Consider the following 24,080-nt stretch of genomic DNA (forward strand, 5'->3'; position numbering starts at 1 on the left):
TCCATTGTTGTTAAGTATTTCTTAGGCACTGATAAAAAAATGCACAAGAATAGTGATACATCAATGGCTTAATAATTTATATATTCGTCTAGGGACAGAGTTCATGTAAAAAAATTATACTTCAGAGACAGAATTCTTCCTTGCACTTTGTTTGACCTGAGCTTGATTCCTGGTCATCTAAAGTCATGTATTCCAGATAGAAGGAGACTATACATACACACAAATATATTTATATATATTAAAATTAAAACTCCACACACTGTGCTAATTATATATACCTTATAAAAGATCACACAACAGCAGGGTACACCATGATTCCATACATAATGTTGGTGGCAAAAATTCCACTGAAAACTCTGTTCCCTCTTATATGCATTCATTGTTATTTACAGCCTGAAAAAATATTCGCTGATATGAATGTTCGATACTTGGTTTTCATATAATGTTTAAGTCCTTCAATTCTTAAACACAAGGTACTAAATTTTACTCTGAGCTTGGGCTGTTGTCTCAGCTTAAAACAGCCCTTCAGGACAGTTAGCGCAATATTCAGTTAAGATTATATGAATATATATGTATATCTATATCTATATATAAATATATACATAATACCTCTCTCCCTCTCTCTCTCTCTCTCTATATATATATATATATATATATATATATATATATATATATATATATATATATATATATATATACACACACACAACTACTGCAGCAAGGCTAGCCACCTGGCAGTGTAAACCTTGGTTTGAGATGATTGTATGATTGTCACTGTTGAAGTGACACCCCGACCCCATATGCAAAATGGGAAAAAGGGGCCTGAGGATAAATAACCCATTTTCTACATGTAGTAAAATCCTCAGAACACTTTTGGCCTGCTGGTAAGAGAAAATTTACCCCAGCTTTCCCGCTGTAGTACTAATGGATAGAGGCAGCTCCTAAATGATTTAGTCCACACGTGGACCTTATCAAATTATCTCTGGTATTCTTACTAGAGATAATGCATAATTATCAACCACAGGATGGGTAAAACCAATCTAACACCAAATGGCTAGGTCAAGTCAAGCACCAAAAGGGAAACTGGATAGGCTTAAAATGACCCACAAGAACAACAAGTGTAGCACTTACCTGTGAACCTATAAATGTCATCCAGTATTAAGTTACATAGATAGATATAGGCCAGAAGATGTAGATGTAGATAGAGATATTGACAGAGAAATAGCCAGAGAGCATGATACAGATTTGAATATAATTACCATTTTCTAAATGTAGTAAAACCCATTCAGCTCACCTGCCTTGGCATTGGTCCTCAGAACTCTTCTGGCCTGTTGAGTTTCATCCAGTACTGATTCCCCTTTCTTTAAAATATTTACTTGCATACACCCTTCATAAATGTCTAAAAATGTATCCTTACATGTTCAGACTTAGAAATTATATACTGCAATATGTAGGGATTAAGTAAGGGATAATTCATTATTAGCAAACAATAGTTTAAAGTTTAATTTGCAGATCAGTTAAGCTGTTTTTTGTTGTTCATACTTCAAAGAATCATTTGCTAATACTGCCATAATTTTTCATTAAGAGAAAAAGCAATTTTTAATTAAGTGAATATATAAACTCATTTTGACTAAGACGTATTTCAGTCAAATCAGGACAAAAAGAAGACAATTGTCAAAGTACATTTGTTGTTAATCGACATCCTAGTCAGAGAAAAAAATCAAATTTACAACTTTAACTGTATTCTCTAAAGTATAGGAAAAAAGCAGATGAAAGGTCTCTTTTTATGTAGCATGAAATTCTGCATGAAGATCACTTATTGTCCCAAAGCTAAATTTTTCAATTCTTTTTTTTTTTTTCAATAACCGTGTTACTTTGTGTGGCAAGTATAAACAATTCCACTATTTCATAAGATCAAAAATAATTATTTTTCTTTTAAAATGCATGAATTTATATAGAATAAAAATGAAACTGTGTCTAACAGTGAGTACAATCAGATATAAGACATTGTAGCGCTAATTTCAAAAGATTTCACATGGCAAATTAAAGGTTTCTTATAATGACATGAGTATATAATCAAGAATTTTAATTATGAAATTGTAGGACATCTGTAGAATTTAAATAAAATGCTTCTGTTCTGAGACTCACTGACATAAAGACCAAACCAAATTCAATAAAGCCTACACAGTCCATTTACACCATGTGCGCATTGCGCTACAACGTACACACAGTAGCGCACCATTTTGGATTTAGTAAGTAGCATGCACTTCCACGCAAACAAGGTAAACACAGTGGCATGCTAATTACAGCATAAGCAGCTGAACTGTATGCTAATCAACCAATACAAGATGAAGGAGCTCTTCAACAAGCTATAAAGCAACCATGTAGACTCAATGCTGGTTTTTCCCTACAGATTCCAAAACCTACTGGAATACAACCACAGATACTAGGCTACACGGAAAGAATGTTAGGGGCTACTGTTGCTTTAATTCATTTGTATGTGCAACAGGCCAAAGTTTATGCTGCTGCTACTGCTAACAGACCAAGGCCAAGAAGGAGAAGAGTTTTCAGACCCCATTTAACTTATCATATCCTACAAGATGTGAAAATTGTAGGGTGCTATAGAATGGATAGGGACACACTACAGGAATTTTGCAACCTCTGCTGTTCTCAACTCAGAGCCAGGGCAAACTGAGGGGAACCTATCCCAGTGGAGAGAAAGGTATTTGTAGCACTTAAAATCTTAACTACAGGTACCTTTCATAGACCAACAAGGGACGTGCTGGGGGAGTCACAGGCATCAGCATCCAGGATCCTCTATCAATTCCTGAATGCCATGCTCCAACATGCCAGTGACCACATACATTTTCCTCATACTCTTGAGGATAGGGCTATAAATATGCAGGAGTTCTACCATGTAGCACACTACTCTGAAGTACTGGGTGCCGTAGATTGCACACATATAGAAATTAAAGCACCTCCTGGGAAACAGGGTAGGCTCTACATAAATAGAAAGGGATTCCACACTATTAATTGCCAAGTCATGTGTAATGCCAAGGAAATAATCTTGAACATGTCTGCTGGCAACCCTAGCATTTAGCATTACTCAAATATCTGATACTCTTCTCAACTGTATCAGATGTTTCCTAGGGGGATATCCCACAGGATCATTTACTGGGGGATACAGGTTATGCACTGGAACTATGGCTGATGACACCCATCAGAAATATGTACACAGCTGCTGAGGTATGCCATTATGAAGCACACGCTTAAACCAGAAATATCATAAAGTGTGTGCTTGGGCTGGTGAAGTCAAAGCTCCACTGACTAGATACATCTGGGGGAGCTCTGCAGTACAATCCATGGACGTGTACTGAAATATTCACAGTATGTACCATGCTACACAACATCATCATGAGAACGCAGCTGCAGCAGGAACAGTCACCGCAGCCACATGCAGATGAGGAGTCAGTGGGGGAAACATCAGCTGCTGTGGGTATAGGTAGATGTAGGATAATCAGTATGCCCTGGCATTGACTAAGAGACAGTGCATAGCACACTCACTTACCACTTAAAGGCCTAAAACCTTCCTCCTATGCATATATAGAGTAACACTGATGCCAGGCACCTCTCATAACCTTTACCTCCTCATATATTGGCTGTGTACTGCTTGCATCAGCCCTGAACTAAAGCTGTTGCAGCTGCTGCATTTACAAGGTAAATATCGAACATGGATGGTGCAGTGGTGCGGTGGTAGCATTGTTGCCTCACAGCAAGAGGTTCTTCGGTTTGATTCTTGGTTGGGGTGCCTTCTGTGCAGAGTCTGCTTGTCTTCCTTGCATTTGTGTGGGTTTCCTCTGGGTGCTCTGGTTTCCTCCCATGTTTCAATGACATGTGTCAGGAGCATTTCTCCCTGGGCCTCCACTGAAAATTGTCTTTGTTCCAAGTCGGACTTTCCCGGTAAACAAATGTAAAATAAATAAATAAAATAAAAAATGTAGTGTATGAATGAGTGGCATATCCTTGTATTTCATTACTTGTACTGTAATCAAGTAAAAGGTGGGAGATTTGTACAGAAATGACATTTGCATGTGACAGCAGAGACTTATTTGACTTATATGTGTCCATTATTAAATAGTAGGTCTCAGGCATCAGAGATCACACAGTCATATTTCTCAAAAGTACTGATGATTACTGGATGCCCTTGTTTTAGTACCATACATTTGTACTGGAAAATCATTAAATAGAGGTTAGTGTTTCATAGGCTCAGTGCTAACTCTCCGACTTTAGCAATGCAGCTTGCTTTTGCACATACCTTAGCTATGCACAAATAGGAATAGTATTGGAAATGTGCATCTTGTATGCGCAAACACTTTGCCAACCATCGCCCAAACTTGTTGTTCACCACACTATTGAAAAGTAAATTTTATTATGGATTACTGCTCTTTACTATCCATTTCCTGTCTATGACATGAAATCACACGTGGAAACATAACAAATTGAAGGACCTATTTAGCAATATGTCACATATTTAAAATATAGCCATGTGTTGCCTCCCCCAAGCTCTGCAACCCTGGTGTCCCAGTACTTTTTCCACACATATATCACCTACACTACATAAATTAATATCAAATGTCATGTGATATGCAATGGACATCAATCTGGTAACACGCAAAACTAGAACTATTGCCCCATAATCCTAAAAAGCTTTATCTGCAAGGTTAGGGAATGAATTAGCATGGAACTTATCCGCAGAGACATAGGTGAACTTCAACATACTTGACCTGATCCATGTTGATTTTGTTGCTTATTAAACCTAGTGGATGCTTTTGATACTGACCACAAAGACCTGGATGAGGGATAACAGGACATAACATCTAAGATGAGTTATCCAAGGCCTTTGACACTTATCACCCATTCATGTATCATAGAGAAACTCTCCCATCTGGGAATTAACCCATACATTGCTAGATGGATATTCAAGTGGCTTACCGACAAAACACACACTGTCAAAGTTGGGGTCAGCATCTCCACCACAAGACCACTTCTCAGTGGAATACTACAAGGATCTGTGCTAGGCCCTCAACTGTTTGGAAACTGTTTCTCTGAAGCCCAGGCAAAGGTAGATGGTCTTTGGTATACCAAGTCTGCAGATGGCTGTTAAGTGGATTCACTCCTATAGAGTCCCCCATTGATGGTAAAATATTATAGAAGGGGATGACACAAATGATTGGTCCTAAACTCACGGAAAGAAACTTAAAGCAAACAATGCTTCATCGTCCCTTTTGGCAATGAAGTACCCCTGTTAATTTTGATATATATTTGCTATATAGCACCCTTCTAAGTTCAAAGATAGTGTTGCGAGAGTTGGGAGCACATGTTGATAGCAATGTACACTTCAATCACTATGTGTCTATAGTGGTGTGATACACATTCTACATTGTGCACCTCATAAATAAGGCCATCACATTTAAGACTGGGTAGATCATAGATTTTCTGTACTCTTCCCTTATCAGACCATTAACTGAGGACAATGCTTCTTTCTGGCTATACCTCACTAGACACCTGCAGCAAATGGAGAAAGCACAAAGGTTTGTGACCAGGAGAATCCAGGACCTCCAAAACATGACAGACATGGAAAGACTGAAAGACCTGTCACTGTACTCAGTATCATGCAGGCTACTGATAGTTGACCTATGCCTGGCATAGAGACGAGTCTCAGACCCTGCCCTACTAGAAATGCTGGAGATTTGCAAATCAAATGGGACAAGAAAAACTTGCTCCCGGGATCTCAACCTGGCCTGTGACATAAACAGAATATGCTAGGGAGACAGATATATCTCCTAGCAATTAAGCAGTGCTCCTCAATGAACCTATTCCAGCACAGCCTTGGCAACTGGATAGGTGAATGTAAATTCTCACCTGGGTTGGCACCTATCTATGTCCCTCATGGATAGCACCAGTCCGTGCTGCTCACAAAATTGTTCTGCTAACAATGACCATCTAACTATGCTTAATATGGGTACTTGTGCTTTTACACAGATAGCTTGTAAATGCCTTAGGGCCATTAGGCTAGTAACCTTCTATGAACCTATGTAGGTCTCCCAACATCTTCTCTCCAACATGGACTGCTGATGTCATCCACTCTAAGCTGACCTGCAGTCTTGTAAAAATCAGACTTGTGCTGTGGTAATTGCATAAAACACTGAGTTCTGTAATCAATGTATTTAGTTAAGGGTTCTATTCTCATTGTAGTCAACTATATGTGTGCGTTTGTGCTCTTGCTTTACATTACAGAGAACCTTTTACACCAGCATGTTGGACATTGTTATTGTCAGATTCCCCTCAACAGACACTGCTTTTGTCATCAGCCATAAAGTGTTGTCTGAGACACTGCAAGTCAGACGAGCTGTGGTGCTTGCCTTAAATACAGATGTCTGTAGTTTGTGCACTTAGACAGGTATGGGTTCTATTCTCACTGCAGTCAAGTGTGTGCGTTTGTGTGTGTATATGTTCTAGCTAGCCATTAGAGGGAGCCCTTTACACCAGTATATGGGGCACTGTTATTGCCATATTCTCCTCAACAGACACTGCTGATATCATCAGCTATATCTGATTTGTGGATATCCACTATTCCCACAAGGGCAGTGTTAGAGTGTGCCAGTTTGGAGGCCAGTCAGAAGTTACTTCATCCTATACGTTACAGATTACAATGACATGGCTTTCAGTCTATCCACATACATCATGGCATGGTTTGTAGGCCTTGTGCTTGCTTGATGAGAAAGCCCTGTGGTCTCTCCAGCTGCTACATGTGTCTGGTGAGGTACATGCAAAACATGAAATGATGCTCTATTGGTGTTCTGATGAGGGTCAACTACAGTGCTGTCATACAAGCTTATGATCTGATTATGATGGTGTGACTTATGATGTGCACAAAATAAGCTTCCAATACCAGTGTGGACACTTGATGGCTGAACTTCAGATTGTTATCTACATGTGTTCCCAGTGCTTGCATCACTGTGTTTCAGCATAGCAGGACTGTTGTCAATCCTGTAATTAGCATGGAATTCCACTTTTCAGGAGGACAACATCAAGGCACATTTCTGCATTTATATGTAGTTTGTGTGGCTTAGTCACCAATTATTTGTCTGTGTTAGCTCCTCCTGTAGTATGTTATCCTCATTGGTGGACTCGATGATTGCATCCAATATGCAAGAATCAGCAAGCTTGGTAAGCCAAAGGCCATATACTTTAGCCTGAACTGTCGAGAAATAGAGTCCAAACAGTAAAAGGCCAAGCACAGAACCCTGGATTGCACCAATGGTGACAGCTCTACTGGTGTAGGTTGATTCACAAACATTCACAGTACGCATTCTGTCAGTGAGCCAATTGGTTACCCATCTAGTGATGTAAGGGATAATCCCCAGCTGGCAGAGTTTCTGAATGATACTTCCAGGGGAGATTGTGTTAAAACTCTAGGGCAGATAATGATAGGCAGTATGCACTGTCTTACCTTCATCCAGGTCTATCACACACAATCAATGGGCTGTGACAATATCACAGATCACCTATGGCTTAACTCAGAAGATACACCTTCCTGATAGGGTGGAATACACATTTTGACACACCATCCAAAAGGGCTATGTTCCCATAGAAGTGTGTAAATCACATGCATCAATATGAGTTGGGGGGACAGCATCTGATGCATACATGTATCGACACATCCTGAATCTCCTCAACTGTGAGGTAGACCAACACATCATCAATGACCTTTCCTTAATGGGCACTAGTAACATCCCGGCTGTGTGCAACAGACCTGTTTGAGTTGTTAATGTTACAGCATGTCTGTTACATCTGATAGATGTCCTAAAAGAGATTATCAAGGACATGCAAGATGACAACACTATCATCAAGTGGAACTTGACCAGGTCAAGGCATTTGACACAAATCCACACTGAGGTATTCAATCAGTACTGACAGATGTGGCCATAAATGGCTTTATTACCAAGTGAGTAGACCAATGTATCACATACATAGCATCTCACTATGTTGAAATGCCTAAACTGACCTATATCTCAGGTCCAGTGATATGGTCCATACTGTGATATTAGTGCAATACAGACAGTATCAACACATATCAAAGACTGTAGCCACAGCCATGACAACACCTGCAATGACAAGAAAATATGGGGGCATTTGTTAAGTCAGGAAAACAAACACACAACCCAAGTATAATGTGGACATCACAACCTACAATCAGACCAATAGATATGTGACCCATGTCCTGGGTTAGTTGGTTAGTGGACCTTCCACCAGCATGTGGTCACAGTGCTGACTACTCCCTTGTATGTAACACAAGTACTGAGTATGCAAAGGGCATCCACATCAGAAGCCATAACACCTCCATAGTTCAACCAGCCTTCCTCATATCAGTAACTGAGTACAATGCACCCTTCTTCATGTACCTCCCTACACATATTTCACTGATGTGTAACTGAAGTGTATAACCTTTGTCACAGTGAGCTGTCACACAGCTTATTGGCTATACTTAGATATTTTTTTTGTGGCATAAAAATGACTGTCCTATGGTGCGGAACACCAATGTTTTGGTGATGCACACACTACATACATAAGTGGTTGACAGCATTAATGGAATGTATATCATTTGTAGCAGTGTGAATTGTGCTATTTATATATATATATATATATATATATATATATATATATATATATATATATATATATATATATATGTATATACATATATATATATATATATATATATATATATATATATATATATATAACTGGAAGTATTTCCATTTTCAGTAGAGGCCGGGAGAAAAGCTCCACATAGAGATAAACACAGTTACATGATATACAAAAATTTAGCTGTGGTAAAAAGGAGAAAGGAGGTGGGGATATACAAATATGCAGAAACACATCATAGGATTCAATACTAACATAACATAAAAGGATTCATCATTCTCACACAATAAATTAAAAATGACACTTGTTTCACATTATTATATAGGAAGGTTATAGAGGAGAGTAAGAGAGAAAAGAGAAATATACAAAATGAACAAAAAGTGAGTAGATTCGAAAGATCTATGCTTTCAGTAAAAATGCACCTAGAGGAGGAGAAGGATATTAGAGAGTTAGCACTTATAAAGTGATGGGAGTAAGGCTTGTAGAAGAAAAAGGACGAAGGAGAGGGAGACATAACCATTGCTTTTTCAGGTAAGTTCTGAGTTTTTGTCTGAACAGAACAGGAGTTGGAATAGAAGTAAGTTCAGTAGGAAGTTGATTCCAGTGTTTACCAAGGGCATTAGAGAAAAGGAGTCACCAGCAAGGTTGTTGGATTTAGTTAAAGTTACTAGTAGTTTACTGGAGTTCAGGTTGTTTGGAAAGTGCAGGAGTGTTATTTGGTTGATAGAAAGCTCTATGGACAAAGGAAAGTTGGGAAAGAAGCAACATATTTTCTAATTCTAGCCAGTGAAGTTGCTGAAGGTTCAGGCAGTGGTGGGTTCTAAATTGATTGCCAGTCACAAATCTAGCAATACTATTATATGTGTTAGCCAATTTTGAGAGATTGTTTTTCTTCAGGTTAGTGTAAATTGGTGAGGCATAGAGAAGAGTTGAAATAAGGTGAGAGTGGGCAGAATGTTCTAATTCTGTAGAGGGAGCCCAGTTTTCTGTTTACAGTTTTAATGGTATTATTGTTGTGACAATCATAGGTAAGGTTGTTGTCAATCATGACTCCTAGCAGTTTGGTAGTGGAGTCAGCTGATATTAGTGCCATTAATAGAAGAGATGGAGAAGTCTAAAGTGGGGACCTAGTAGTAGGTTTAAAGAGGAGGAGTTTTGTTTTAGCATTTAAAAGTAGGCAGCGTTTTAAGAACCATGCTTCTACTGTGTGGAATACATTTTGAGTAATAGTTTGTAGCTCTGAAACGTTTTTAGCTGAGCAAATAAGAGTGGAGTCATCGGCATATTGTATGCATGTAGCTTGTGGAATAGCTGCTTGTAGGTCATTTATAAAAAGGGAGAAAAGGAGAGGTCCAAGAATAGAGCCTTGTGGGACACCAAGAGAAATTGGAAGGAGAGAGGAGAGTTGGTTATCCCAGAGGACTGCCTGTTTCCTGTTAGTGAGATAGGAAGTAAACCAGAGGATAGCCTTAGGTTCTAAAGCAAGAGATTCTAGGATTTTTATGAGGAGGGGTGGTTAACCATGTCAAAGGCTTTGGACAGGTCAATAAAGAGTGCAGAAGAAAGAATGTTATTAGAAAGAAGAGCAGTGGTAGTAAGTTAGAATGTTATTTTGGTTAAGTAGTTCATTAGTTGGTAGTGAACACATTTTTCCATGATTTTGCTAGGGGAGACAGGAGTGCTATAGGCCTGTAATTAGAGTATTCATTGGAGTTACCTCCTTTATGTAGGGGTATAATGTGTGTGATTTTCCAGATGTCAGGTATGGTACCTTCATCAATAGTTCTATTAATAAGGATGGATATGGGATAGGCTATAACCTTAGCTGCTTTTGGAGGTATTCAGATGCATGGTTTAAGTTTTGGATACATTTTGGATGAAGGTGGTGGAGATAGGTTGTAGAGTGAAGGTAGGTTGATTAGAAGCTGCTTGAGCAGGTGATAGTTTGACCAGGGTGAAGAAGTCTATTCAAGGTTGACCAGAATCTTTGGGGATTATTATGATTAACTTGTTGGAGGTTACTATAATAGTTTTGTTGATCAGAGGGAGTTTTATATATATAAATAAATATATAAAATATGGGTTCCCTTTATAATCCCTAAATACGGAATATCGAATTTCAGTATTTCGAGACTATAAAGTCGAATTTTCATAATAGCGATAGTGCATAACTGCAAATCGAGAAATGTCAAATTCACAGTTATGGTTTTACGGGATGGGACGTGGAATGTATTGTGTGGATGGTATACGGTTTTGTGTGTGGATTTAGGTGGAATTTAACGTAAGTGACTATTTTGTAAGGGTTTTGGGTAGGTGTTTGAGTGAATGTCAGTGTGTTTGGAAGTTGTACATGTGGGTTAGGGTAGGCAGGTAAAAGTCTGAGTGTTTAAGTGTTGAAAGTGGTGGTGTTTGTATATATGTGGTGTGTGTGTATGAGGGAGTGTAGAATGTCTAGTTGCGAGTTTAATGTCTTTTTCTGTTTGGTGCGATTGCAGAGTTAGTATATATATATATATATATATATATATATATATATATATATATATATATATATATAAGTAGTGGGGGTGTGGGCCCCCACATAGGGGGTGCAGCTTGCCTCTCTGCTTATTTATAGTGTAGGTTTGTTAATTTGGGTTTTTTGTAGTGTAATTAGGCTGGTATATGTGTGGTGTGGTGTATGGTGTGTTTAACTTTGTGATTTTTACTTTTGTGGTTTTGGGGATTCGGCATTTTGCAGATTCAACTTTATAGTCTCGATATACTGAAATTTAATATTTCAGTATTTCAAAATTATAAAGTGAATCCATATATATATATATATATATATATATATATATATATATATATATATATATATATATATATATAATCAACTAGCCTTTATTGCTCATAATATTGCATACAGGTATACAAGGTGTCCTCCTAACACCGGCAGCTTACAGGTATAGCACTGTCTTTCCTAACACCTCCAGCAGATATTACAGTGCCAGGACAGTGTACATGATCACTATCATAGACTGTAGATGTATCATAACAGTTGTACAAGTGTGTTTGTGCAGAATCATTTCTTATCACTCTAAATCACATATGTTATGTTGAGGCATGGGATATCTGGTGGTATTATTCTGATATTGCCCATGATTGTGGTTGATTCTTTTAATGTTGTCCATGAGCCTTTACTTGTGTCCCACTTGCTGGAGACCTCTGCTAAGATTACACTCATATTCATGCAAATCACTTTGGACAGCTTCACATTATGCACTCTACCCCAATTATATGTCAGTCCTTGATAGATGTCCTCTGCATTTTTCATGTAAGGATGGTTTCTCACAAAGACATCCTTCCCATTGTTACGTCACATGTGACAGTCACATAATACACATGTTCACTGTGCAGTCCCTACTGTACCATATAGATATGTGATTGGTGTTACTGCCACAACCATCTTCCATTGACATGTCCTTATCTGCTCTTCATTGGGTTGTTTCACCTGTCCTCTTTTCCTGTGTTCATTCCTACAATTCATCTGTGTGTCCCTATTCAATGCACACACTTCCCATGAGTGATTATTTTACATGGCAGTCCGTGTACCATTACAGAATATTTACACAGCTTCAGTACAGAATGCCAAGAATGGGATATCACAATACTCTGCACTGTAGATCCACTATCCCGTACTGTGTTTAGACCATGTTGCTTAGCATTAATGCCTTTCCACTGTCCAAATTCTCACAGACTGTCCAGATGTGTTCCTAATCAAATTTGTGGTTTTATGCCATATCACTGGAATGATCTCAGGACTGATGTGACTCAATATTACATACATTTGCATTTCATACATCAAATCTTTTATAACATGTATCTTAACACGAACCCCTGGCAATTCTAGCACATTTCTATAGGGTAAAAATGTCAAGTATGTCCCTATTTCTGGATCATTCCCCCTGCCCCATTATGTTGGCCTTTGTCCAGATGTCTTGCATTAAGAGAATGAGAGCTATCTGTGAAGCCCTGGTGATCACTGTGGCATTCCTCACAAAACCACTGACAGTCAGTCCTCTGATTTCAACGGGAGTGCTGTCCGTGTTCACTTACATGGTTTCCTGGCTGGCAACACTGTTGTCAGCCATGAAACCTTGCTTAAACATGGCTTGTGGCATGAATATGCATTGCAGGCTGTGAGCGCACCATGGAGCACTCATGTAAACTCTGTTCTGGCTTTGCACGAAGCCTACACAGACTTGAATCCTGGGGTACATTTTAAGATGAAGGACCCAGAAGCAGTAATATGATTAACTGAGAATTAACAACATCAATGCAATTATGACAGCAGGATGCATAATGTTACCTTACTTTTTTATATAAATATACATTCTATAATTAGAAGGTGTTATATGAAATAGTGTATCCAAATTGAATAATCTTGTTTTTGTGTGAGATAAGATTATCATACATATCAAACATTGCCAAAAAAAGGAGACCACTTTATCATTAATCTTATTTTTGCTTCCTTAGCAAATCTTTTACAACAAAATCTTCAGCAGAGCTTGAGGCTCAGACAGTGGCAGTTTTGCACTTGTCTGAAGGAAAGGTCATCTCTATTCTATTTCTCGATTCTATTTCTATATCTTTGTATCTCAAAGAACAGCATCTGTGAAATTCACATGGAATGTATTGTGCACTACATCAGTTATATGCATGAGCTTTTTGGTTTAATACACTTGTCATCTAAAGCAATGTATCATACAGGAAACAAGACTGTGTCAGAATTCTGTCATCTCTGCCTGATCCTTAAAGATATGTGAGGTTACAAAACAAATCCCCTGAATGCTTTTAATAACAAATGAGTCACAATCTTAAAATATTGCAGTACCTTGCTTGGAGTTAACAAAGGGTTTTATGTACAAAAGTCACTTAAGGATCAATTTCTATCCCAGGAAACCTAAACATTTTTAAGGACTGAGTGCATTTCCCTAGCTACTCTTAAAACTTGGGATAAGGTAGTTTGCATTTCTCATGGGTAAGAAGCATCTGAACATCTCTTTCTTTCTTTCTTTCTTTCTTTCTTTCTTTCTTTCTTTCTTTCTTTCTTTCTTTCTTCCCTAATCTGTTTCTTGTGCAGAACAATTTTGAAATAAGTAAGAAACTCCCAATATAAAAGAGACTAAATGATCACAAGGAGAATCTTTTTTTTCCCTTTTTTCATTGACTATTCTAGACCGTAATTATGTAAAAAAAAATACTAGAACAGACACCCTCCAAAATGTTTGCTACGGAGCAAATTCTGACTAGTATTAACAATTGGGGAATGAGTGTTTCTGCTTTAAAGGCAGAAAACATTTAAAGAATATGTGTGTGTTTCTTGTAGCTTGAGAATAACTTAGCCAAAGCAAGCTTGTTTAGTGTTTTCAATATGCCATGGAATTGTCAAACGAGTAATGTAACAATCTCAACACAGGCTCACGATGGCAACCATATCCAGTGCAGGGACTTCAAAACCAAGACGAAATCCTTACCATTGATAAAAAGGATTGTATGAAAAGTCATACAAGATTTGATGCAACATGACATCCCATATGAAAGAGTGGGTATATAAAATGATTATCATACATCATGGAATAAATGTTGAAAATGCATAAATATGTTCCCAGTTTGGTCTTTTGATGTTCACTCTTTTAAGTTTTCATCTCTCAGAGATCCATATATATGGAGTTCAATTATGTATGATGAAATGTATTTATTGCTGAACCAAAAACACCAACAAAATATATTCAAACATAAAGAATTTTGAACATATTAAATATCAGACTAAAAAGAGTGACAAATGAAAAACATTTTCTCTACTGATCTAACCACAAAAGCCACCATGACACTCGCCAAAAATGTTTTGAATAGTAGCAGTGTTACAAGAACATTTTTGTTAAGGTATATATAGACATAGAGAGAGATAGAGAGATGTACATACAAATGTATATACATTTTGTATATATATATATATATATATATATATATATATATATATATATATATGGATATACACACATACTGTATATATATATATATATATATATATATATATATATATATATATATATCTATATAAAATACATAAATATGTATACACACATATCTATATATCTGTCTATACACACACACATATATATATATATATATATATATATATATATATATATATATATATATATATATATATATTTAAATATTTTATATAAACATAGATATATATATATATATATATATATATATATATATATATGGTAATTGTTTTAGGGTATAAAGTCATTCAACAGTGGAATCTGAGGCATGGTTGTTTTCTGGATTGTGGGACATAATGGATCGGGGAGGTGATTTGAAAGATGATTTAGCTATAACTGGATGGGGATGTGACTGTAGGTATGTAGGGATTAGAAGTGGTAAGGGATAGGGTGGGGAATTTATGGTGATTATGTTTGATGAGCGAGTGGTGGTATGAGGTGGTAATGAAGGCTGTGGAGAGGAATAGGAGTAGGAAAAGTAGCAGTAGGGGAGTATTGTAGATGTGGGAGTGGGGTGTAGAGAACACAGTAACATGGGTGTAGGTTTGCAATTAGTGTTGTGTGCCTTGCAAGAGGGAGCGGCTGGATTAGGACTGTGGACAGAGTCAAAAATATATAGGAATAGGTGTATGTGTAGATAATGTGAGTGGATAGGGGGAAAGGGAGTGAAATTGGCTGGTGTGTGTATGGTTGTGGGATGGAGTTTATTCTTGAGTGTGGGTTAAGTGTGTGTGAAAGGGAGTGGTTTGTGGGTGTGGCTAAGAGGTCAGGTAATATAGGGTTGAGATAAATTTGCGGGTAGTGGTGTGGGTGTGAATTGGTGATAGGGTAGGGGAGCGGAGTGAGTCCAAGCAGTAGCGAGGGGGAACAGAGTGGGGATGCACCAACAGTGCAGGTAAGTGGGCACAAAAAACAATCAATGTGTTAGGCAAAATGTCTGTGTGAGGGATTAGGAGAACACTGGAGGTACATGTAGTAACTGCTGCTGGTAAAGCCTGCCTGTAAATTAAGGTTCAGTGGGAGGAAGTTCTATTAGGTATTGTCAGATAGAGGTGGGGAAGGGAATCAGGGAAAGACCACGCTGAGGGTGGAAGGTCTGTGTAGGATCCCTGAGTGATTAAAGCAGTATCCCTAGCAGGGGGTTGGCTAGGGCTCACAAGAATAGGAGTTTTTGGCTAATGAATATATACATATGATGACATTTATAAACCCATTACAAGTATGAACCTGGTATAACTAAAGAAGTCAGCGAAAGATACTCTGCATGAGCTGCTCATGCATAGATCTATTCTGAAAGACCTTTTTGACTAGTAGTAGAGCATCCAACCATCCTGATACTTAATGGCCTGCCTAAGCTGCATAAAAATGAAAATAATCCACCTATGTGTCCTTTTGTGGCAGGCAACATATGGATTACAGAGCCAGCTTTTATTTATATTTAGCATAATTTGAAAGGTTTTCTGGTTAAAGCACCAGGGATTATCAGATATGCTAGACATATTCTATAATCTCTTAATGCCTTTATCAATCAACAATTAAATATGAACAGAATCCTGTTACTGACTATGGATGTTGTTAGTCTTTTTACGGCTATCCTGAATAACTTTGGGTTAAATGCTATTAGAGAATTTTTACAGAGAGAGGCTGATATTTGTATCAATCAAAACAATTTAATATGTGCTTTAAGTCTAGTGCTTGAGCACAATGTTCTGGTTTTTGAAGACAATTTGTATTGGCAGCAATGGGGTGTAGCTATGGGCACCCCATGCACCAATAGTTAAGCTAATTTTGTAATGGCAAATTTGGAACATGATTTTCTGTTTAATAACAATTCATACTCACAGCATGTAAAGTTTTATCAGCATTTTGTCGAATATATATATATATATATATATATATATATATATATATATATATAGTAAAACAAGTCCTGCTAACTGCAAAGCTCTGTTCAACCACAACCCAAGTAAAATGAACAAGAATGTAAAACACAGCAGTTTTTCGAGTATTACAAGTGGTATTTGAACAACACAGAGCTGGTGATAGTAATAAACACTTGGAACAGAAATGAAATGGATAGGAAAATTCCAAGAACATGAATATCATGGTTTAAATGCATCCTTCCCACTGAAACCCACCGTTAAGGGGCGGAAGCTGAAGCATTAATCTTGATTGGCTGATTTTTTTTTAAATTTTGACATCACTGATTAGTTTAACAGATCTGATGAAGGGTAATCTTGTACCTGAAAAATGTTTATCTGCTGGTTTTATAAGTGTCGTAGAAGTTTTTTAAGTCTTACTATTTTATTAAAGTTCCTATTCGAGTCACAGTAGTTTTTATGGACTGCCTTATTATAACAGCACTGATTTTGCTTTTCTCATATCACTTTGTGGTACAGTGCTGTTTTTTTTTTGGCTTTTCATGCTTGTGTATATATATATATATATATATATATATATATATATATATATATATATATATATATATAGACACGGGTTCACTTTTAAATTTCAAAATCCCAAAATCTTGAGTTTCAGAACATCGAGTTCAGAATCCCGAGATCTTGGAATCTCAAAATAGTGAACCCTCCCCCAATAAACCACGAAACACATGTAAAACAAGTGTATGCAAGGGGGCAAGCCTCCTTGCACCCCGGTACTTAAATATACCAAATCTGAGATCGCAGTACAGTGAGGACAAGGGAAATCTCCCAGTCTGTGCTGTATGCCGATCTCCGTTCAGGAATCAAAGTTTTAAAACTTCGAACATATGATGTTTGATAATATGAGATTCAAAGTTTTAGACTTCGAAATTCTGAAGTGCACCCGTATGTGTGTGTGTGTGTGTGTGTGTGTGTGTGTGTGTGTGTATGTATATATATATATATATATATATATATACATATATATATATATATATATATATATATATATATATATATATATATACACACACACACACACACACACATTATATATGGGTTACCCAGTGGTGGCTGGTGACTTCAAATTAAAGGAGGGCTGCAGGAGACAGCTGAATGGGTGGAGCCAATGGGAAGGGGTGTGACCAACTAGAAAGGGGTGGAGCTATTCTCAAAACCACAACAACTGGAACTTTAATTAAATACGCTGCCCTTGGTGCCAAACAGTCATTATGAGAGTCCAATCAAGACAAAATGAAGTGTAGAAGAAAAAAATATTTCAATACATTGGCTACATGACAACTTACTTAATATCTAGATGGAAACACAGGTTGTGAGGCATGAAAAAATAAATTACTTTTTAAATACATTACTGGAATGCCAGTCAAAATCAAGTAAAAAGAAAAACAAGCAGCACTCAACTCAAACCACTCCTTCTTGCACTGCAGTTCTAATTATAATTTATATTCAGATGTATAAAATTACCAACTAACATGCTGAAAGTAGATATCTCTTTGATACCCCCACTTGTAAAAATGTTTTTTATCCAAAAAAGACCTGCTGCCTGACACAACTATCTACTTGTTTCATGGGGAAGACATGATCAAAGTAAAAAATGAACAGCAAACAAGAAACAAGCTCAAGATAAATTGCTTAAAGGATTCCTGCACAAGTTATGGACCACACATGATAGATTGGCATTCTGTTTAGTTTACGGGTAAAGCCTGCAAAGATGACTGCAAGTCTCCAACAAAAGATGACTGTAAGTCTCCAAAAAATGTAATGAGCTTCTGAAAATACTGTAATACTGTCCTTTATTACAAATACTGTCATATGCATTTCAATACCCAAAGCTTATACATTATCTAGTTATGTAAATATTCTCTGCATGGCAAGTTATTTTGCCCCATTTACCATAAACACTGTAATGTGCATACTCCTTTACTTCTGCAATGATTTGGATTTCATTTGAAAGTTTTATTTTCCATTTTACAGCACAAACCCTAATAGATATCTGTTAAACAAAGCAATGCAGTCTCACAATGAAAATAGACTTAGCATTAAAACTTCTCTGCCCTTGAAACTCACATGCATTTTAACAGCATTGAAACCCACATTCAAAGAAAATACATTTTGCCAGTGGTAGATAAAGATTAACTTTGGGTTGTTTTCAAATCATAGGCCCCTTGAACACAAAACATACACATGCTCTTTGCTACACTTTCCTGATTGTATTAAATTATATTCCTTGTACAATACAGTACAGTTGTTAGAGGGCATTTTAAATTTATTATTCTGAACATTTTCCAGTAAACAATGAAACAAAATGCATGGACCAATGATAAAACTGCCCAATTCAGAACATTTCCATCATAAAAAGTCTACTCAACCTTCTACAGTTCACCAGTACCAGTAAATATGCACAATCTCTGAAGTAGTAAAATCCACATTAAAGAAATCTGTAATTAATAAGGAGGTTGCTGCTAGCAAACAACTTTATATGTCATTGTTTCATCTACAAATAAAGTGCCTGCTGCCCTTGAAGAATAAATTTCCTATGTTGTGTGCACTAAAAAAAATGATAAGCTAATATTGCAATAGGGAATGGATGACAAACTGATAACAGGTTCATAGTTACTAGGTATCTTTGCCAGAAAGGACTGCAACATCCACCCCCCATTTACAACACAGTACAGTATCAGCAATGCATTTACCTGCTGTGGGAGTAGAACCCACAGCCTTCTTCATCAAAAGCAAGTACACTACCCGTTGTGCTATTAAAAATGCAAGCAGACTCAGCATAAGTAGCAATAAACTTTTTTTCCCCTGCAGCTCTCAACTCCTTGTAAAATCTACTCGACACCCAGCTATATCTCTGAACTTTGCAGCACAAGAAATCTGGAAAAAGCCGAAATGTATTGGGGGTGGGGACAAAAGCCCAAAATCCAGGGACACATTTTAAACATTGCTTGTATAATGTTAGAAAGTTGCTAGAATGAAATGCTGTGTTACCACCATACATTTCACTGCCACATCTTGAATCCAGGGGACCCTGTGCAAAACAGTCAGAGAAACATACCACTATGCCAAATCAGCTGTTTTGTGAAACAGAGGAAGACTGAAACTTAAATGGCTATCATTTAGTGAATTCAGTTCTCACCATAGCTGTCAACCTCTTAGCAAAAAACATGCGGACAAAGCCAGTAATGGGGGGAATACAGCCCCCAAACATTCAGTGAATTCAGTTCTCCCCATAGCTCTCAACCTTAGCACAAAATACCTGGATGAGGCCAATAATGGGGGAATACAGTCCCAAAAATATGGGCAAATTTAAAATATCCATGTTATAAACTTAGACAATTGCTAGAATAAAAGGTTTTGTGTTACCATGTACTTCCTGAAGAATACGAAGTCTGAAATTCAAATGCCTGTTATTTTTAAACATTTGTTAACCAGGAAACTAGACTGACTTGGAACAAAAGACAATTTTCAGCAGAGCAGGGAGAAACACTCCAGAAACATCTTTGCAAGAGATAGGAGGACATGTAGACTTCACACAGAAGGCACCCCAGCCAAGAATCAAACCAGAGAACCTGTAGCTGTCAGGCAACAATGCTACCAGTGCACCACTGCACTACAGACTTTGCAAGGAAAAATGAAGATACAGAAACCACAGATTTTATGAGGAACAGAAGAAATATGAGGCAAAAATCTGCAATTTTTTTACAAATGATGGTGGGTAGGGAATTCAGTTCCTTGCCACTTGCATCAAAGGTACAGGGTTCAAGCCTGAGTATCTCTACCCACTTGTCACTATCATCATGTTGGCTTCAGCATAAAAAATGGTACTGCATCCGTCTTTATGAAATTTGAGAACTAGTTTAACCTTTGTATTGAATATCTTGCAAATCCGCATTCTAATATAACCTAGTTTTCACTTCCAGCTACCCATCCAGCAATTCTCCAGGTGGAGAAAGTATAATCAGTCCAACTCGAAGCTGTGGGAAAGCTCTTTATAACTAGTTATAGAAGCATCCCTCCAGAATATCTTAAAGGCCAGCTTTACAGACTATCAAAAGCATTACATTGCCCTAGTGGTTACAAATATTAAAGTGCCCTCACATTGTTTTTTCTTCTAATGCCTGTTAATTATGAATTTGGTTATCCAAATTATCCTGAGCTGTGTTTATTAGGATTTAACATTTATTAGATGTCTTGTTATTTCATATGTTGTTACCGTTCTATTCTTTGGATCATTGTTCATGACTGCGTTTTTCTTTTAATCTTGCTGTATTTTGCTACTGTTACTGTACTTCAATAATGCCACATTTAAGTTTGTTCATTAACCTGCATATTAATTGTGATGAATTAAAAAGGAAAAAAAGGACTCTATAGTACAATCACCTCTGAAATTGTTCTGGGAGACAAAAGTAACAGAATCTTCTGCATATTGGATTATGTGAGCTGAAGAACCATGGACTGACATGTTGAAAATAACCAGCTCAAGTACTGAGCTTTGTAGGGCACCAGTATAGATATGTTTGGGAGAGGATGAAATGTTATTCTGTTGTCTGAATCACTGCAGTTGGTGAGATTAATTGGAAATCATTTAATAGCCATATGTTTAGTCTCAACATCTTAAGTCTAAATAGTAAGGTGGTGTGAGAGGCAGTGTCAGAGTGCTTAAGAGAGATTCAAACAGATCGAGCCCATCCTTTCCCCCTTGGCTGAAAACCATGTAGAGTTATTGAAAGAAGATTATCTGATGTTACTTTATCTGCATCAGGGTCAGCTGTTGATCTCAACACCAACACAATAGCTATTACCTGATGTAAACATTCTCATGTTTTATATTTCATTTTTTGTATTTCTTTTTTACTGTGATATTACTGATTTTGATGTATTAAGATGTGTGTGTGATCAAATAGAGTATAACTTTGTAAATAATAGTGCATTTTCATATTCCTTTAGTATTATGTAATTAAATTCTTGTAGATTATCTCACCAGGCCTCTGCTGAAAATGAGTTCAACCCTTAAATTTCCTGGTTATCAAATTAAAATAAAATGAATGAATGATGAATGGTGCTCTGAACCAGACATTATTTGATCATTATGTAAGAATACCAGGGATTCATTTAAGAATAATAACAAGATACCTTAAAATCCCTACTTGGTTCAGATAAATATACTCTGCTTTAACTGAAATCTGCTGATGATTGAGTTCATCCACTCGTTACTGAATGTGCACATGACGCTGTAGATTCGTTCATGACACCAACAGCAGTAATCATATAGAGGTGTGCTTGGCTATCGACTGAACTCTTTCTTAATTACATTAACTTAGAAATAAACAGTCCCTTTAAATGCTTACACCTTGTTTGTGCAGCTCACTGAAGAACTCCTTATGGAAGTGGAGCGGAACAATAAAGCTATGACTTTTTTAAAGCAGGCTATTTTATACCCTACACCTTAAAAGAAGTTTCCTGACCTCATTATGAACAGAGGCAGGACAGGCAGTAAGCAGGGATCCCTCAAAAAAAAAACTGTCTGCCAGAGCCCCTCATTTCCATGTTCTGCTAATTAAGGAATAATTTTGGCTTTAAAACCAGTCCAAAAGAATTTTCGTTCATGTCACCTGTGGACAAGCTAATCCCCTGTGAGGGCTTAAAACTCACCTCTCCTCTCTCCTGATTGGTCCTGTCTGCAGATGAAGCAATCCGGAGCTCCTCTGTTTTGTGCGGTCGTCACCGCACAGATTCCTGGGCATCTGCGGGACAGAAATGCCTTCCCTGTATCCGGACTGCTGACTCAGGCAGTCTGAGTTCGCACAGATTCCTGGGCATCTGCAGGGCAGTCTGAGTGCGTCTGCACATGTGCGGAGTTCTGGGACTCGTGAAAATAAAATATTTTGTTTTCTTAACTTTTTGTTTCACGGTTTGTTTTCTTTTTGTTTCTAGGTGGGAGAGCTGCAGTCCTATAGCACGAGCCGCCCCTGATGTGCACATATGGTTTGAATGCTTTGTTCTGATAATCATTCTGAATGCATGAATCAGGTGGAAAATCCAACTTTTTTAATACCTAGTAGGGGATGCGGCATTTTAGGCAATGCTAAAATGTTAAAATAGTAACACCCTGTAGCAGACAGTATGAAATAAAGTTACATATTTTCAAAATATCTATAAAGTTAAACATTTGGGGAGGTGAAATTAGTTATGTACATCTTCACTTGTTTCCTACCACAGCAGTCATATTGTCCTAATACATTAATATAAACAACTGACATAGCTTTTATACAAACAAACAAAAAAAAGCACATCAGAATATTAACAGTATTCACTCAACACATTCCAATCTGTCTTCCGTGCAACTACATATTCAGGTTTAAGTTTCAGATCCATCAAATGGAAAACAGAAAATTAATTCTGCCGCACAACATGTCAGTAATACAGTCTCACAGTTCATAAGTGACAGCAAATTCTTCAGGGAAGACAAAGGCTTTTGGTAAAGGAAAACTTTCCAAAGAATACCACTGATACAAAGCCTTACATTAGAAATTATAAGAATCGCCACTAGAAGAAAAATGGTACTCCCACTCAATAGACTTTCTGTACTGGTGAAGAAAGCAGAAGGTGACCACAGATCAGCACTGAGGTAGCAAGAAAAAATAAGTGCATGTACAGATGAATAACTGTGCTGAATAACTGACAAATCTAAAAATAAGTCTACACAGTAGAAAGAAAAACTGTATGGGTGGTATTCGTAATCATTATGTGAATGCATTATGGCATTATGCACTGTTTTCTGAAGAGTGCAGCTCTGACTCAGTTCAAAATGACTAAAGATTAGCCTACTGTTCATCTCTGGTGAAAATAGAATATACCGGAAATAAAAGGCAAAATTCCCATGGGCAGTTTTGCACACACACACACACACACACAAAAAACGTTCTATCAGTAATAAAGGGAAATATCTCTTTCCTACATCTACAGATATAATAATTGTAAATTAGAACATACAAATTGCAGCTGTTACTGCCTCTGGTAAATCCTCTAGAATGAAAAAAGTCCAGAGACTGCAGTTTAGAAATACAACTCAGGCAGGTATAGACAGAAAAGAGATGATGAGTAGCTCAGTGCAGTGTAAAAAAAATATGTCAACCTAATAAAATACTGGAGATATTTTCTTAAAGTGCTCTGATTCAGATGATAAATACAGTTGGACACCACAGGGAGTAAAAGACTAGAAAAGAACAACAGCGAGACTGCAACACTGAAAAAGGGAGATAATAGCAATAATAATAATAAAAGGCAGTCCCTAACTTACTGTACAGATAGCACTGGCAGTCTCTTGTTAAGAATGTATTATGAACTTCACTAATATTCTGTTGCT

General features: G+C 37.2%; 1 protein-coding gene across 1 annotated transcript in view; it reads right to left on the reverse strand.

Annotated features, from left to right (window-relative positions):
* The window catches only part of SNTG1 (syntrophin gamma 1), a 4,111,241-nt gene that overhangs the window by 1,577,466 nt on the left and 2,509,695 nt on the right, over positions 1-24,080 (reverse strand). The gene's annotated exons all lie outside the window — the stretch shown is intronic.

This window comes from Protopterus annectens, chromosome 3.part0 (assembly GCF_019279795.1).
Source record: "Protopterus annectens isolate FY-2018-M chromosome 3.part0, PAN1.0, whole genome shotgun sequence".
Classification (NCBI taxonomy): Eukaryota; Metazoa; Chordata; order Ceratodontiformes; family Protopteridae; genus Protopterus; species Protopterus annectens.